Below are 6,064 nucleotides of genomic sequence, written 5' to 3' on the forward strand. Positions count from 1 at the left end.
GAATTCTCCTGGATCATTTGAACACGTGTACCATAGCCTTCAAAGGTTGTAGATCTTTTTTTCTAAGAGCTTGCTTATTATTTACCTGTGATTGTTCCAATCCAATACAAGTACATTTTGTTCAGTTTAGAGAATATGCATCTTAGAGCAGTTTTCAAATAGACTGTTTGAGGCCTAAAATAAGACTAGGACTGTCAATGAACAGAGCCAAGTGACAATCCCCAGAATGTTACTGTTGTTTCCATTTCCGTGCCCTGAAGAATGCTGGCAGTCCCATCCTTTTCCTTAAAAAAGTAGCGGAGTTTTCAAAGGTTAGTTCCTAGTATTCATGGCCAGAACTGTATCAGGAATGCTGTATATTACCCCAAAACATGGTTGCAATTATCTCTCAGCTTTTTGGGCCCTTAGATCACCTGACATCCCAGGTTACTTTCTGGACTATAAATATCCAAAGCAGTCTTGTGCATTTTCAGTCCTCTGGCCAGGAAATGGGAATCATGGTTCCATTTTAAATATTGATAATATTGCTTATACAGATTAATCTGAACTTCATTACACTTCAGCCCATTTGAACAGCATGCAAATATTATCAGTAGCCCAAAAATTTCTCTCTGGTCTCAATTAGTATATTAATACCATTTCCAAACTCACTATATAAACACAGACAGAGACCAGCCGTCCTTCAGTCAAGTGTGTGTGTGTATAATGATATGCATTAAATGAAATACATACATATGTATTTCATATGTATGTATTTCAGATTGCAGTTTAAAATCTAAACTAACTTCAGAATCCCTCTATCAGCTCAGTAGATAGACTTTATTTCTGTGCTATTTCTCTTTCATTGGCACTATTACAAAATGATTAAATCAACTGGGTTACAGAACAAATGTGACACAGTTACAATAAGTTATACAAGCTGCATGATGAAATTGGGAGGCTCAGGCAAAAAAGCTTTGATCGTTTCATTAAATAGTGGGTTGGGCCTTATGTTAGTTTTCACATGTTGATATCATAACAATCTGCTCTGCTGCAACAGCAAATGAACTAAGCATGTCTTCTATGGCTTGCTTTTGTAACTGCTCTCTAATCACCACCCACTGTACACACCTAACTCCATTCTGACAGGTATTAGTATAGCAGCCATCTCACCGGGAGACCTACTTTACTTTAGGAAACTTGGCATTATGTATTTTTCATTCAAGCTAAATTCAATGCGAGTCTATGTCATATTCAAGTCAATACTGCTGACTGTATTTGCATAAATTTATCTTGGGTACATAAAAAGCAAGATTTAGAATTAAACAAATAATATAAAATCTGAACACAAGTCCAGCAGTTTCTAAAACACTGCTGCCATCTCAACCCTACAGTTACTAAGAAAAATCTGTTTGCATGTCAATCTCATTTTACATATGGAATCTACCTTACTTGGAAAATAGTTATTTGTTAAATGAATTCCTTTAGCTATTTTGCTATACCTAGTCAAGCATACATTGTGTGTGGACATTGCCTCAGGCTACTGATCAGTTTATCTAGGGGCATAAAACTCCTTTTCACTTAACAATTGAAACAAAAAACCTTCTTCAGAGTTTGTGTACTACATTTATTACATTAAAACACAACATAAACAGAACACTACATTGGGAAGTGACAGAATGAGGTAGGTAAGATTTCCACAAACATGCATTACAACACTCTCTACAGATCATGGGTAAAAATGAGCAGTTCCCAACATCCCAGGAAACAGTATTTTTTCCTGATGGCTGTCGTATTGGTACTCCAAAATCTCAAGTTCCATTAAAAAGAAATTCTCTAACCCTCAGCAAAACATGAAACCAATGTAACTGCATGGTTGTTACTGCGCATGGTCAAACATCCTGAAACAAACAACACTAAGAGAAGTGTTGCCAAATTGGAAGTGCCATATGAACTCTGAAGCACCCCTAATTTTTTTATCTAGTCTTATGCCTGCTTTAGACACTGTTTCTCAATTCATCTGTTTCTATAACCTCACAGCCATGTCTAGCATTTTGTAACACGTTTCATATGCTATCACTCACTGATACTTGAATTTGATGATACCCACATATAGTACATTTTCCTTTCAACAAGCAGCCTGGCTTTCTTTAGGTGCAATTCAGGGAAGAGTCAATATCCTACAAATTTAGTTCATTAGCGTAAGTGGGAACAGAGTAATAATTCAAAGAACACAGTTACCTTCGGAGGTGAACAATGTTTCCTTACTCTGTAGCGAAGTCCTTAGATTCAAATCCATTAAAGTATTCAAGATTTGGATAAAGTTTAAAAGGACCCCCCTTGGCTCTGGACTTTCCAGTTACTATTAGCAACTATGAATAAAATCAGATCAATACACCTTTCCTATTCCCAAGACCTAGACTGGTTCCAAATGTTTCGTAAGAAGTCCGTACTGGGAAAAAAAAGATATTTTAGGAAAGTCAAGAGACTTTAAACCCATGTCACTTCAATGCAAAGTCTGTTAAACATTTACCTTTATTAAATAAATTGGATCTTTTATCTTGGCAGAAGCCAACTGAACATGTATATTCCACATATTTACCCAACAAATATGTTAAACGTAATCTGCACTTTGTTAAGCTACAACCTTCGACACATGCCACTTGAGTGCCCCAAACAAACAGTGTAAGAGGGCATTTCAGTATGTTTTAAATATTTTGAGTGCTGCATAGTGTTATCTCCCACAACCAGCAGCTCTAGTTCGATAAGATGTTCCAGTGTGCTTTCTGCAAGGGAGAATGTTGAACATTGATAAAGAATACAGGTTGCCTATAGGATTAAAGCAGCCTGTTCTTTCTTCCTTTTCTCCACTCCTCTCCAATACAGAATTATGTAAATGTATAAGTATTCAGTATTATGTTTTATTGTCTAGGACAGGAGTGGCATATCTTCTTTTGCTCTATAGCAGTGGTTCTCAAACTTTCTGGACTCAAGCCACCCCTCATTAGACTCAAGGCATGCCTTAGAAATGTCAGCTTTATATTTTCACTCATTTTTTTTTTTTGACTACAGAAAAATAATTGGGTATGTTTTTCTGTTGCAAAGAACTCAAAAAGAGCCAAAATGGTGCTTTTGGCACCATGAATTCTTATTTGAAATCTCCAGGTTTATCTTGTGAATCGTGTTTGCAGACCCATCAGTGCTGATATTGTATGGAACCGCACAACACCATTGAAAGAATCTCAAAGCACTCCAAGATGCCACAGCACGTAGTTAGTAATCAATCACTGCTCTAGAATGTAAGGAAATGGCCTGTGCCAACAGAACAAAGTTTATCCTCTCATCTTAGAACCCTAGTTCATTTTAGATATCTTTTCCCCTCCACACCTATGAGAACAACGTCCTGTGGTTCAGGGGCATTAGATGGGAGCTCCCTCAGTAACCCATCAGAAAAGTGTTATTATTTCCCCGAGTGGTCAAATTCACTGACACAACAGTAATCACACTGAGGAAAGAATTTGGACTGGTGAATCAAGGCAGTGTGTTTTGCATGGCAGTAAAAGAGAATTACCTTCAGGTTCAGTGCTCAAAGTTCTTATTTACTCAGCCGGTTCCCTTCCTTTCTCCCATTACTCTGTCCACCTCTTTCCTTCTCTATTGTTCAACAGAAAGGTTGTACTTCAGACTTCTTACCTCCTGTACATGATATTATACAACCAGTTTGAGATGAACCTCAGGAAGACTCATACTGTACCATTACTGCAAGAACAATAGTGATAGGAAAGACAATGTAAAAAAAGCATACATTGTGGGCAGAGAGAGGCACAAAAAGAAGGGGAAGAAAAGGATTATAGCTGTTTCCACTCCCTAAAGGGTGTGGTGTCACACCAACAGCAAGATGCATGCTAGGCCATATCATTCAAGGGTTTAAGGGCAGCAACATGTTGATGTACAAAACAGGAAGCAAGCACGCAGAAAGTAAACACATCCATACAGAATATCCATTGACATATTATACTTTGTTTTCTGAATGCTCCAAATTTTAGCAGCAGTCCACTAAAAAAAACACCTATTTTGCACTGATTTTCCAATGAGATATTATGGTAGATGGCATAAAGTTAACAGTTTCTCAGTTAAAGGCAGTGGTTGTTTGTTACAGGATTATTACACCTAGCACAGTGTCCAGTGAAAAAAGGGAAAGCAAGGACAATCCCAAGATCTAATCCTGACTCACTGGAGAACTCAGCTGGCTTCCTTGTACTTCAATAAACAGTTGGAAAGTTAAATTAAAAAATCATACAAGCCAAAATTTTCTAAATAGCACAGGAAATTGACATAATAAAAGATGCAGATGTTCCTAAAAATATATTTCCTTTTAAAGATTTTAAAGTAAACCTCCACTCAAAAAGTTAAATTGTAGGTGCATTTATACTATCATCACATTTCATAAGGATTTTTCATGGCTCCAGCCATAATACAGACAATTTATTAAACATTTATTTTAGAGGATAATTTTAACTTGTACTCAAAAGTATTCTGTTTCTGATGTATGTAGAACAGAGATTTACAAAATGATCTGAACTATCTTTAAGGATTTGTTACATATTTATCAGCAAGCTAGTTGCTTAAATGTTCCACTTCTTTTTTTTTTTTTTTTTTAAATCAGTAAAAGAAAAGTTGAGGGATGTCTATGGACATCCAGAATGGCTAACAAGTGAGCAAGGATTCCCAAGAACAGACTGGAACTCTTAATGCATCAGATGGCATGGGACCAGATCTTCACCTTTGCAAAACTCAGTAATCTAAAGTATAATCCTAAACTGAATTGGAGATAATTATGAAGAATAAGAGAAAAGCTGTTGCTGTAGGAATACTCCTTTCTATGGAAATGCTTACTCTTGTATTAGTATGATGCATTTAAACATGCTGCGACTTTCTACAGTCAAGGTTTCCAGAACAAACATCAAAGGAAAAGTGGAAGACCCAGCTGTCAGAAGTTTTTAAGGCACAGAATTTCCTGATCAGCACAAAGCAAACCAACCAACGACAACAAAACACATGAGCTTTTCTCAGAATTAAAAACAAAAACAATCTAATTAGAATGAGGTAAAGAAGTTCCTAGAATGTGGCCTTAAGCATCCTAAAGATATTTTTTGTTTCAGTTTAAAGAAATACTATCACGATAATTCATAATATACATTTTAATATAATCAGGTGAACACATTTCTGCTTTAAATTGTATTTAGCTAGGTAACAACACCTGAAGTTGGAAAACTGGATCTCTATATAATCTCTAGTGCAGAGGTTCTCAAACTGTGGTCCATGGACCACCACTGGTCCACAAACTCCACTCAGGTGGTCCGCAGAAAGGTTGCGGAATAAATCAAGAATATCTGTACTTGTAAGGTAAGACTAATGATATTAAAATATGAGTTGTATGCTTTGCTTTGTAAAACCAGAAAAAGTTTAAGTGGTCTGCCGAGACCCTCAGCAATTTTCAAGTGGACTGTGAAAAAAAAAGTTTGAGAACCACTGCTCTAGTGCATAACCAGTCCTCTGTGAATGACTGTTGCATAAGAAATTCTGTGCAGACTACTATATAAACAGTTATTTGCTTCCAAGATGTTACAAGTACCAATAGTCCCCTGTACATTTTCAATATTGAAGTTCTTTGAATCCAGGAATTTAGAAGATCTGAAGTCAGAGATGTCTGGCTCAAGCCCTTGCCTTTAAAGGATGTTGGCATCTCAAGCATGGACTTCATAATATGAGTTTGTGTGTGTCCTGTCACAACCCAAAGTTGTGATTTTTGTTTTTGTGTGCGCTTTGGCACTGCTGAATTATTTTCCCGCTAAATTGCAGCTTCTTTGCACGGTGGAGTTTTCTGCTCTAAAGGAGAACCCCAGTGCAAGGGAGAATTTCCCGCCAATTTGTAGCTTTCTTTGCATGGTGCATTTCTTTTTGCATCTAAGAAATGCTCGGTGCAAAGAGTTCCCGCCATTTGTATTCTAATTCGAGCCCCATTATTGGCTTGCGTGAAATTATTCACACGTGGCGGCTAGTGATTGGCTTGCTAGCCGTATAA

General features: G+C 36.9%; 1 protein-coding gene across 1 annotated transcript in view; it reads right to left on the reverse strand.

The window, feature by feature from the left end:
• The window catches only part of NFE2L2 (nuclear factor, erythroid 2 like 2), a 25,018-nt gene extending 20,580 nt beyond the window's left edge, over positions 1–4,438 (reverse strand). Inside the window, exon 1 of the mRNA XM_006036158.3 lies at positions 3,551–4,438. The gene's annotated coding sequence lies outside the window, so the exon portion shown is untranslated. The remainder of the gene's footprint in view (positions 1–3,550) is intronic.
• Between the last annotated feature and the right edge of the window lie 1,626 nt (positions 4,439–6,064).

Source organism: Alligator sinensis, unplaced genomic scaffold (genome assembly GCF_000455745.1).
Source record: "Alligator sinensis unplaced genomic scaffold, ASM45574v1 scaffold1304_1, whole genome shotgun sequence".
In the NCBI taxonomy this organism is placed as follows: Eukaryota; Metazoa; Chordata; order Crocodylia; family Alligatoridae; genus Alligator; species Alligator sinensis.